The 12,956-nt window shown below is 35.9% G+C and overlaps 1 protein-coding gene and 1 pseudogene across 2 annotated transcripts in view; both read right to left on the bottom strand.

Annotated features, from left to right (window-relative positions):
• ANKRD55 (ankyrin repeat domain 55) overlaps positions 1-12,956 on the bottom strand; it is a 227,209-nt gene that overhangs the window by 175,937 nt on the left and 38,316 nt on the right. The window lies entirely within an intron of this gene.
• LOC118607302 lies at positions 4,492-4,610 on the bottom strand (annotated as a pseudogene).

The raw sequence follows: 12,956 nt of genomic DNA, 5'->3' as shown, positions 1-12,956 counted from the left end.
TTTCTGTCTCATTTCTCATTACTAAATGCATGATTAGCTCAAAGGTGTTTATTTATTTTGAAAAACTTAATGGCTAAATTCTACTTGTGCAGGTCTGGGAAAGGAAAGATTCACCCTGAGCTTCTTTTTGCTACCTTCGTATAGGCAGAATCCTTTCCCTGTATTTTTGGATAAGGAAAACACTTCTCTGCAGTTCTTTTTTGCAGCTTCCTGATTCTCTGTAGTTGCAAACAAAACCCACAGAGACCGAGTTCCTGGCACGAATTCTACCAGTTTTCTAATCACTTGGCTTTGGCCGCTGAAGGTCACAGAGTTTCCTGGCAGGAAGTGGGGCACAGACGGCAGGTGGCTCTGCCAGAGCAGCTGAAAAGAGTTCTATTCATAGCAGATTGTATATCGCCAACTCGCTGTGACAGCACCACATACCTGCCAGCCTCTGGGCGGGCTGATTAGGGTAATTTAGGTTTTGTCTTCAAGCATAATCATTAGAGCTGTCAGCAGCATCTGTGATGTTAAAATGAAGAATCATGTCTAGGGAGTGGCAGAGAAGACCCAAATGGTGCCCATGTAGGCATGGAAGGTTAAGAGACCATGGATTTCAACCCTAGGACAGCCTGATTTGGGCACATTGAAAAAAGAAAATGCAATCATGTTCAGTGGAGTTTATGGTGTCCTGAAGGCTTACAAGGCTAACATACAGAGGAGAGCTCGGAGGTGATGTTTCAAGACTTAGAGAAGAGCCTCCAGAAAAGGATCCACTTTCCAAAAGCTTGCGAACCACAACTATTTGAAAACAGAACATGTTAAGATTGAATTATTAATGCGCTTGGCCTGGCATCTTCTCACAAAGGCCCCAGAAGCTTTGTAGAGTTTCACAGAGGCATGTCAATGTAAAAAATGTCCAAACCTGTTGAGAATTTTTGAGTTTTTTTTTTTTTTTTTTTTTTTTTTTTGAGCCAAACTGATAACAATTGCCAGGAAGCAAAATTGCAATGGACTAAGAAAATATGCTGGAAAATGGTAGTTTTGCAGCTCGTTTATACAGTAGAATCAAAGGAGGAGACATAAGGAGGGTTACATGAAATCCATTGGTGCTAGATTAAGGGGGCAGGAGAAAGCAAAACAGAAATCTCTGGGACTGGATAAAAAGTAAAACAAAGAGACACAATTTTTTTTTTTTTTTTTTTTTTACGTTGGTGGGTACAGGATAGTTAATAATGAACATTTATAGCACATGGAGATGGAATTCAGGGAATAAGATAACAAAAGGGGTTCTGTGGTCTCGTGCTCTGGTGTTGTGGGTGTGCCCAAAGCAGTCTAGAAAAGGAGATAATTCTGACATTTCAAAGGTATGTTATGTTAGATGCAAAAAGGCAATAGACAGGCTCATTTAAGGTAAAGATGAACCTTTTTCGAGGAAGCTACAGGCCTAGGACATGAATACCCACTATGACCATTTTTAGTTAGAAATTTTTATGTTCAGATCATCCTATGTGGTTACTTTTTGTTTCTGAGTTTGTAGAGACCACTGTGCTGACCTCCCCTGAGCTTGTCAGGTTTATTATGTGGCCCCTTTTTTGTCTATTGGCATCGCTAGCTTTTGTAAATTAGACCTAGGACTAGAATCTTTCAATAGAATTGGAGGTATTAACTTAGTGTGATTTCATAAGCAACAGAAAGGCATTCCATGCTCCCAGCCCACTATGCTCATCAATCCCTGAAATTTTGTTAATTCCTTTGCTTCTTTATTACCTACTGAGAAGCTTATAACTTTAGTAGGAGGGTACATCATTAGGTTTTATTAGTCATTTAATCTCCAGTGTGAATAAGTTTATCAGAAAAAAATTGTTCTGATCTTTACAGAGTATAGTATAAGAGAATTGAAGGAACTGAGGTCTGACTACAGATAGTACTTTAAATTTCACATAGGGCTAGCTTTGTAAAAGCCACATAGAAGTAACAAAGTACACTAATGGTGATGCAAGGAGATTTGACTTTGGGTAGTGAACACACAATGCAATATACAGATGATGTATTATTGAATTGTACACTTGAAACCTACACAATTTTATTAACCAATGTTATGCCAATAATTTTAATTAAAAAGAAATAAGTAAAGTGAAAAAACAATCCACAGAATGGGAGAAAAAAACTGCAAATCACATATCTAATAAGGGTCTTGTATTTAGAATATATAAAGAACACAACTCAACAACAAAAGAACAAAACCTAATTAAAACAATAAGCAAAAGACTTACATAGATATTGCTCTTAAGAAGTTATTCAAATAGCCAATAAGCACATAAAGAATGCTTAACATTTCTAATCATCAGAGAAATGCAAGTCAAAAGCATAATGAGATACTACTTTACATAAACTAGGCTATAATAAAAAAATAGAAACTAACAATGAGTTGGCGAGAATTGCAGAAATTGGAATTCTCATGCTTTGCTGTTCAGAATGTAAAACAGTACAGCTGCTATAGAAAATAGTTTGTAGATTCCTCAGAAAGTTCAATATAGAATTACTATTAGCACAACAATTCTGTTCCTGTGTGTATATACACAAAAGAATTGAAAACAGATGTTTAAATAAAACCTTGTACACAAATGTTCACAGCAGCACTATTAAGAATAGCTGTAACAGCAAAAAGGTCTAAACAGCCCAAATGTCCATCAACTGAAGAATGGGTAAACAAGATGTGGTATATCCATATAATGCAATATTATACAGCTATAAAAAGGAATGATATACGAATACATGCTACAACATAGATGCACTTTGAAAACATTATGGCAAGTAAAAGAAGCCAGACACAAAGATTACATATTGTATGATTTCCTTTACGTGAAATATCTAGTTCATAGACACAGAAAGCAGATTAGTGGTCACCAGGGGCTGAGGCAAAGGGAAAATAGGAAGTAACTGCTTAAAGGGCTTGAGGCTTCCTCATGGAGTGATGAAACTGTTCTGGAACTAGATAGTGGTGATGGTTACACAATGTTGTAAACATACTAAAAGCCATTAAATGAAGATTTAAAAAGAAGAGCTACTTTCAGATGGTTACAATGATGAATTTTATGTACATGAATTTTACCTAAATAAAAAGATAACATAAGTCACATAGAAACTCCATGCACCTTTTGGTTAATGGTAGTAGGTAAACCCAAGCTTTGCAAGTGACCATTGATGGCAAGACAGTCCTGTGTTATGGGCGATGTCCAGAGAGCTTGTTACCAGCCCCGTTTCTGCAAAGCTTAGTCAGGCAACAGAGCTTCAAACATATAACTCTTTTCATTCTTCCTGCTGTAGTGCCAGGCTGCAACATAGGAATTAGAACTAGAGTGAAGGAATATGGGCAAGGGAAATGGATTTTTAACAAAAGAAACATAAAAGCTCTGAAGAATGAAAACCTGTGCCATTAGTATTTGTCACGGTTGAGGGAAGTGCCAGGAACTAGACCAAGCCAAGCAGAAAAGGCCTTGTTGTCTACCCTTGAAACAAATGCTTTCTTTTCTGCCGTCTCTAGCCAGCTATATATACATAGATCTTATAATCTGAAAAGTTATTTCAGATTTGTCCAGACATTAGGAAGATTCAGTGGCTGATTTCCCCCTTTTCTCCTTTTCTAGTCATGGTTGAAACATTTTCTTTTAATTGGGAAAAAAATAGAATTCAGTGCTGAATCAGAGAAAGTTCATTGCAAGTGCTTTGACTAAATTTGGTGATGCAGCTAGTGGTTCCATAATTTAATCTTTACCACAGTTAAAGGCACTGTATAAAAGAGTTGTGTGTTGTTTTTTTTTTTTTCCCCAAGAAAATTCATTCGGCTAGACCACAATGAGTTTGTGTCAAGGGTTTGGTGGTTGTATGGACTAATCAAACTGGCCTCTAGGCAGCCATCTTGAAAATAGCACCAGGTGAGTTGATCATTGAGGCAGGAAAAACATATTTAAATCTTAATGATTTAATTGTCATCTTTGTATGTTAAGAAAAAACCTAAATTTGCTGGCAGCAATTGTGAGGTACTTGATATATTTGTGGTAAATGAATGATTTAGGCTATGAAGAAGACACAAAGGATGTTGCAAGTTCTGCATCAGGGATAAAATTATTTTCTCCCAAATCAGTCTGGTACTTTGGTCCACTTCTGGCATAAAGACATCTGAATAACAAATAGAACCAATTTACAGTTGAGATTACAATGTATCTGATGGAAGCTGAAAAAAAAATGGCATGCAAACGTTGGGAAAATTCCCTGAATCATTTCAGTTCAAAGAACAATTAAAAATATCTTTTCTCCATGAAGAATGGAAAAATAGATATATATATAATCTAATTTTACAGATAAAGTGAAAAGAATGCCACCTTGTGACACAATTTTAATTATTATTATTATTATTATTATTATTATTATTACTTAGGTGAGGCAACCCTTGGTCGACCTCATAGATTACAAAGACCTTACAAACCCTTATTTTTTGTTTTTTTACACCTACAGCACCTGGTCTTCCTAGGTGGTTTCCCATCCAGGTGCTAACCAGGCCCGACCCTGCTTAACTTCCAAGATCAGACGGGACTGGGCTTATTCAGGGTGGCTTAACTGTAGACTGGTGACACAATTTTTAAAATATCTTGAGTCCTTTATCAAAGGAATAACCCTCAACCAGGTAATTCCAAGTTATTCAGGGTATTATGAGAATACAAAACCATTTTCAAAAATCTTTGATGTACTTTACTGTTTGCCAGTTAGATTTACTTAGCCGAAAGTTTTCTTACTCTTACTGTAATGCCCCAGCCTGCAGCTTTCAGGGACAAAGGCCCCTTTCCTGGACATGAAGCTAAAGCCTTGGTGGGAACCTGTGTGATTCTGGATTCTGTTGATGTTGGTTTCTATTAAAGCTGTGGCAAGCTGTTTTAGTTCTGGACCCAGTAGATGGTTCTGGTTATGCAATTACTGGAGCTCTAGTTTTTTCATCAACAAAACAGTCTTCGAATTTACTCTTCCTTCTCAATTCTGCATTCATGGGACTTAACCAATTCTTTCTGACTGCTAATGTAAGTTCTATACTTTTACAATAGTTCTCAGGCTGTATTCTCATTAACATTTCCATTAAATCATTACCTATTGGAGATCAAAAAATCATTTGTACTTTTTATAACTGTGTTTATGGATACATTATCCATTTTTCTCTAAATTGCTTGTATCTAAGCAACTTAACAATTTGTCAAGATATGTTTAATTCATTTCAATATATGTGTCCAGAAATGTGTGCGTTAGAAACAGATTGATCCTCTGAATACTATGAAGTGTATCCTTTTGGTGCCTTGTATATAATTTGTGCTATAGATGCACAAGCTACCTGATGCATACAAGCCTGATTTCCTCATTTTGTTCTAGATTTAAAATTCTCAGCAGAAAAGTAACCGTACCAGTAACCAATCTCAGAGGCTTGTTCACTTTGCTTTATAAATTCCTAACCTTTTCCTGATGAAGCAGAAAGTATGCAAAGCTTAGGTTAGGTCAACAACAGAGTCAAGGTTAACTGTGGGAAAGTGACATGGGAAAAAAACCAACTAGTCCAAACATTAAAACATCAATAGGCAACTTAGACCAACTTTAGCAGTAGCCATCACCTCAGTACATGTGTACTTAATTAATTTTGTTAATAGATCCTAAGGCCGTTAACATCTGCTTTTTCCTTTTGTTATAGAGAGGGCATTTCATTGTTCTTAAAGCACTGTATCTTCTGCTGGGGACATTTCTGTTCTTGGCCTCTGGAACAGCTCATAAATTATATCTCCTGACTTACAGAGTATAGCAGAGAACAAAATGGTTTCCTATTCCCTTGGAAAGCCCAGGTATGAGTAGCTACTTAAAGAAGTGATTAAGTATAAAACTTTTGCTTTAGGCACTGAGAACAGTTGACTTAGGAGCTCTTTTGTTTAGATTTGGAGTTGTGTTTATTTTGGCTCTATCAATTCATACATCTGAGAAAAATGTAGCCCCAAGTTTATGTCACCAAGGTTAACTGTGGAAGAGAGTTGGAAGCCAGCTTTAGGGGCCATAGCACCTCTTAGCCATATATCCGCCTGACAGAGCCACTCTGGCGTTCCAAGTCTACTCCCATGCTTGAATGAAGAATACCTCCACACGTGGGATAGAGGCTTTTAGAAACACACTTAGCCCCACTTCCATACATGATGTCTTGCTCAGGGTTTGTCAGGTCAACTTAACCTGAGAGAATTTCAGTGGTTTCAAAGTAGGGGAAAAAAATTTATAATCAAATAATTTTTGAACCATTGTGTTGAACAAAAAGGTAGATAATGGGTCTTTTGTGATTCTTTAACAGTAGAGTATCATCTTCCAAAGATATTTGATCTTAAAAGACTTTTCTTCATTCAGAATATCTCTTAAAGCATCACGTTCTACAAGGGATCAAGGCACAGTTAAATTTTAATTGAAAGCTTTTTTCAGTCATTCGCACTCACTCCAGCACAAATCAGAACCTTGATTTTGCTGACTTGGTTGAATTTCATGAGCAATATAGCACTTTGGACCAGATCCATAGCTAGTTCCACTATCCCATCATGAAAAGACTCTCATCAGTCTACGAGATAAGGTGTGTGCATATGCTTTTTAAAATCTAAAGCTCACAAAGTAACCTTGAAAGAGTTATTGTTATTTTATTATTCAGAGTTTCATCAAGTTCGAGCAGAATTGAGGGAAGATTCATGGGAGAAAGAGAAGTCCGTGGGAGAGCACAGTAGTTGGCCACTGAGACAAATTTTTGAAATAGTAAAAGTGCAGTTCTTATTCTCCGGCTTCCCTGAAGAGTCCTTGACGAATCTGTCACCCAAAAATTAACCTAAGTTTTTGTATCATATCTCAGAGGTACTATAGTGTTACTGCTATGAATGTTTAAAAATTATTCTGCTTGGGGAGAACTTGTTCCCTGGCACATTTGAGAACTTGCTCCCTGGCACATGTCAGTTTGGCTCAAATAAAACCATGTAAAATTTTTCTAAAAAAGTTATCCTGTTTATTTGAAGAAAAATAATATTATTAAATCTTTGAGGGATGATAGAATATTAAGGTTGATGTTTTGGGGTATAAAGAGATTTAAATTAGAAGAGAGTAACTGATACCTCCTGATTTGACTGTGGTCTGGCAAGGCCTTTTATTGCCAGAACTTGGAGGCTGCTTCCTATTCTGTATCCACAGGATTAGAGGTCATAGAAAAAAGATTACAGTAAGATGGGATAACTTACCAGTCTAAGACCAGGCTAGGCCAATTCTAGCCATAGGTCCAGCCAAATCAGAACTTAAAGGTGACTTAAAGGGCATTGACATAAATTACTTCGGTTAATTTTACTCACTTGTTAAATGAAGTTCCTTTAAGAGGGCTACATATATCTGAAGTTTAGCACTAGAAGACATTTGGAGGTCATTCAGTGCAAACCCCTACACTAGAAACCAGAGGACTGAGTTCTAGAAAGGTTTGTGAGGTTCTGTAAGGGTAGCTCCAAAACCAGAATACAGTATCTCTGAGAAACAAACATTCAATCTGTTTTTCCACTATAGCAATAAACATCTGTTTCTGATAGAACAGAAACAAAGCTCTGCAGATTTCCCATGGGTTTTTATAGTCAGATAAACCTACATACTTACTACAAATCATCTTGTATTAAAAATCAGAGAATGGCTAGATGAAGGAAAAATATGGAAAGATACAAAAATAGTTTTGGCCAGAGATGAAAACCAGGCAGGAGAAAGCTTGCAGTAATACTTTGCTCTGTACAGGTATGATGGCTCCCTGCTGAGAGTAGAAAGTTGTCTCAAATGTACGTCTCTCAGTCACCTGGATCACACAGTGATGCACCAGTAAAAAGTAATCTGTTTTAATGACAATCTACTTCCTCTGAGGCTTCTGTTTCTGGTAAGGATGTAGAAGGATGCTAAAGATAGTCACTCCTTTGGTAATAAAAAATCCCAGACAAAATAAAAACTATACTTTTCTATAGGGCAAGGGAAGACAGAAGTATGTAATAAACCCTTGATGATGAATTTAATTCCAAGAAAAGTAAGCTTTTCTTAGGTGAGTAAGGAGCTGTGACAGCTTCTGTACAGAGGGCATGTATCTGGTCTGAGTACAGATAGAAACTGGGTATAGATGGAGATTCTTTTTAGGGATGGAGAGAAATTGGCCAAGCTTTGTAAGACAACATGATCTGGCTAGTAGCATTAGGGTCTGTAAGAGGCCCAAAGGCAAGTGCAGAACATTTGGACAAATAATTTTCCTGATATTATCGCCCAATAGCTCACCATGAGGTTTGTTGAGAAAAATAACAGTTGGGTGAGTGAGTGGTAAGCAGAGAGAAATTGTACAACTGCACGTTTTGAAACCTTGCCATAGTTTAATTCAAAGGGAAACTAAAAATATCTGAAACTTCAGCCAATCCTCACCCAGCTTAACTACTGACAAAGTCAAATAGTCATCAGCTTAGTCTGAGAGATGTCAGGCTAAAAACACAGATGCATTTAATAGTTAAAACTGTGATCTAACCCAAGCACAATTCAACACAAGAAGAAATCTGAATTATCAACTCCACCTCCTAAACACCAAGGAGAGAAAAATCTTCCACTTTTGAAAATAAAAAAAAAAAAACAAAGTTATATTTTGGTATTCACTGTTCATTCACATACAATGTCCAAAAATCAATTTAAAAAATTATATTATAGGCAAGAAAGCAAAATATATATATAGAAACCATATTTAAGAAAAAACAGCCATTAAAACAGATTTGCATATGACACAATTATTGGAAATAACAGACAAGTACTTTAGAACAATGATTACAAATATATTAAATCATTTACTGAAAAAGGTGATTATATTGGGTAAAGAGATGAATAAAAACTCTAAAGAAGAACCAAATGGAATTCTAGAATCAAAAAACTATAATCACTGGATGAAATGAATGCTAAATGGGAAACTGCCCAAGAAAGGATCAGTAAAGTTGGAAGCTGGTTAACAGAAATGATTTAAAGTAAAAATGAAAGAGCAATTATAGGGGAAAAAAGAATGCCAATAACCTATGGGAAAACATCAAAAGATCTACTATCCGTGCAAGTGGAGTCCCAACAAGACTGGAGACAAAGAAATAAGCAGAACAAACGTTTGATGAAATAATGTCTGCAAATTTCAAAAATTTTGAAAATTATCAACCCAAAGATATAAGAATAGAGACTAAGAAACTCAACAACTCTCTAATGGGATGATGCAAAGAAGACCATACCTAGCCATATTGTAGTCAAATTTCTGAAAACCAAAGATAAGGAGAAAATTTAGAAAGCACTCAGAAAAAAAGAGGACACACTAAATATAGGGTAATATCAATGTAAATGACTGTCTTCAAACAACGTAACTCAGAATACGATAAAATATCTTTAAAGTGCCGAAAAGGAAAAAAAATAAAACATGTCAACCCAGAATTTCATATCCAGTGAATATATTGTTCAAACAGGAGGATGAGATTGAAGATATTTTGGAAATGAATCTGAGATAATTTGTCACAGCATACCGACTATTAAAAAAATACTAAAAGACAGGTGTTTAGGCTGAAGGAAAATAATGCCACATGAAAATTCATATCTATAGAAAGGAACAAAAAGTGTGAGAAATGATGATTATGTGAATAAATATAAACAATGTTGTTTTTCTTTTTTCTTAATTATTTGAAAGACAATTGATTATTTTTGAAAGCAAAATATTTTTAAATGTATTGGGAAGTTTACAAAATATGTAGAAGTAAAATATATGACACAATAACAAAAGATGGGAAGAAATAAATGGAAGTATACTGCCGTAAATTCATATATGTGAAGTAGCATAATATGAATTCAAGGCAGAGAGAGGACAGTTATTTTTTTCTGTTTATACACATAATAAAGCTGAAGTTCAAAGAGGCTTTTTGACTTGGCCAAGATAATAAAGCAAGTTAGTGACCAAGATTAGTTTAGAAACCAGGTCTATTGTTTTTGAAGCAAGGTTGAGATTAAGTATATCGCAGTATACTTGATGCTTAATCTAAGGTTTTATATAATTAAATGGATTTTATTTCTTAGTCTACAAGGTTTTTCCTTATAATGGCTCATTTTGTTTATCTAAGATTTTTAATTTCTATTTGTTAAATTTATCCATTATTCTCCTATGGGTTGGTATATTATTTATAAAATTCATAAAGAAAAATGAAACATGCATGGTTCTGTTTATAGTTTCCTTTCACTGTTCAGTGTCTTTCTAATGCAATTTACCTCCCTCACATTAAGTCTAGTTATCACTTCCATTTCCAATCAAGAACAAATGAAGGAAGTAATGTGAGGTTAGGGAAGATTAAGCAGAGCATCTCTTGAGGGGCATCCATTCAACTAGATGGTGTAAAAAGTAATGAAAGCCCATTAAGAATAAGAAAATTATGTCCCTTTGTTTTTCATTAAATATAATATGAGCTTTTCACCTCTTGGTTTGCATTTAGTGCATCTTAACTATGATGGGGGTATTATGTCATTCTGTCTCATCAAGTCAGATTTTAGCATAAAACAAGGTGACCTTCAATAATCTATGACAAAGAGTAATAGTGAAATTCTTCCATCCCTGCTGCTCCTCTACTGACACCAAAGAACCAGTAAACATTATAGACTGATGCTCTCTGCCTGTCTATTTACAAAAATCACTCCATCTAATAGCCCATTTCTAAAACAAAGAACATGGTAGTGTTCTTATCAGTTCTCAGCTTTGCACGGGCAGAGAGGAATCCTTTGAAACCTAGATTGCAAGAAAAGGCAACTGGGATCTTGAATTCACCCATATTAAATTGCAATTTGACATAACCAGGGCTACTAGGGCAGAACAACTGTAAATAGCTGCTCAACGAGTTTAAAGAAAAGCAGCTCTATTTTTGTCTTGGTGTACAGTGTACTTCCTTTGTGGGTCATTCAGAGGCAGCATAGCCTTTCAAACAGATCAGTTTTTCTAGTTGGGCCAACATAGGAATTCAGGAGGAAATGGTAGTGAAACATTTCAGATGTGTCAATGAACTGCACCCAAGAACTGAGGTTTAGGCAATACCCATGTGCATAGAAGGTCATGGGAAAGGACCATACGGTTTTCCTGGTTCACCTTGATTTAAAAATCAGAGCATTATTCAAAAGATTGTGATAGAGTTGTCAGATTTATAGAGACAGCAAGTATAATGGTGACTGCTGGGGCCTGGGGGAAATGGGAAATGGGGAGTTACTGTTTAATGAGGTTGGAGTTTTAGTCTGGAACATAAAAATGTTCTCGAAGTGGGTGGTGGTGATAGTTGCACAACAATGCGAATGTACTTAATGCCACTTGAACCATAGACTTTAAAATGGTTAAATGAGCAATTTTATATTATGTTTATTTTACCACAATTTTTTTTTTAAAGAAAAAAAGAAACACTGTGAGTGAGTGAGTGACTTTAGTAGTTGGCCCCAGTCGACTTAGCGAAATTGATAGGAGGTCAATACTGTTTTAGCATCTGACAGTGCATCACCCAGCTTCTCTCAGCCACTGTGAACATAGAGAACCCAGGTCTGTTTTGGAGAGGAGAAGGTAAGTTTGGGAGATAAAGAGATCTAAGAGATCCAATAATAAAACTAAATATGGTATTAGCAGTAATATTCTGTGCCAGGCATCATGCTACTATTTTATCTATAGTTTATTTAGCCTAGGACTGAACAAAAGACACCTATTGGTTTGAGTTTAAGAAGAATTCTAGCATAATACATGAAGTTCTTGCAATTAACCTGATTAACTTGTTTCAGGAGTAGCAGATATGTGTTGGTGAGCCTGAAGGTCAGCCAGTTATAAAACGGATATTATTCCAGCTCATTTTCTCAAACGTTGAATCATAATGGTCTTTTTAAAGGAATAAAACTTTCTTCTACCCCTGAGAATAAATCCATAGATCTTTTTTGAGAAACATTGACTTGAACAATTGAAGCCTTCTTTTCCATGAAACTGCCATGCAGTTGTAAATTACCAATGCAGAAGAAAAGTTTCGTCTTCCTAACTGATAAAGATATTGTCATAATAAAAATATCAAATTAAAAATTAAAAAATTTTCTTATAATGGTTGGATCCTCTACCCCTTCAAGAATATGCACAGGGACCTACCTTTGTTTGAGAAATACTTCTCTTAGAAAGTTTTGGGAGCCTCTGACAGCCATGATTGGTGGTGAGGGGTGGGGGGATGCTGGGAAAAAAACTAAAGGTTTTGGTAGTGGTGGTGCTTCTCAACAAAGTGAATTATTTGAAAATAAATTTATTTCCTAAAAATAGCAAGTAGGGTAAGGAAATAAATACATGGACATATGAAGGGAGAAATAATTTTTAAGTAGTAATTTGTTTTTAGTAGATAGTAGGTGGCTTGATCTAGTACATTCAGCTATTTTAGAAAATGGTGCCTCGTAAAAATATTCTTCAGTAACAAGACTCGGGGTCTCTCTATTTTGGCATACCTCATTCTTCTCAAACAATTTGATTTGGGGTGACTTGTTTTGGAAATTTAGAGAAAACTGCCGTGCGAGTATTTATATGAACAGATTTTGTTTTCCCCTTGGGCTGTACGGCTGCCAGCCATTTATTGCCTGCTTGAGCCATGGGCAGGTTTTTTTTTTTTTTTCCCCCTTTCCCCTCTTGTGGTTCTTACAATAGAAATAATCATTTTTTTAAATGGAAAGGAACCCACTCCCTTTTCATAATCTCAGCTACAGATCTGCTTCTGATTCTGTATGCTTCATTTTGTTCCCTGAAGGATAATTTAGAGATTTGAGTAATTAACCCAAGACTCATAGGAGGCCGTCTTTCGAAGGCGGGCAATTTTGCTGTGGTGGAGTCGACTGCTGTCAAGCATTAACTTCTTAAT

Source organism: Rousettus aegyptiacus, unplaced genomic scaffold (genome assembly GCF_014176215.1).
Source record: "Rousettus aegyptiacus isolate mRouAeg1 unplaced genomic scaffold, mRouAeg1.p scaffold_m13_p_8, whole genome shotgun sequence".
Taxonomy (NCBI): domain Eukaryota; kingdom Metazoa; phylum Chordata; class Mammalia; order Chiroptera; family Pteropodidae; genus Rousettus; species Rousettus aegyptiacus.
Note: the sequence above shows the minus strand (reverse complement) of the source record. Positions and strands in the feature narration are given on the sequence as shown.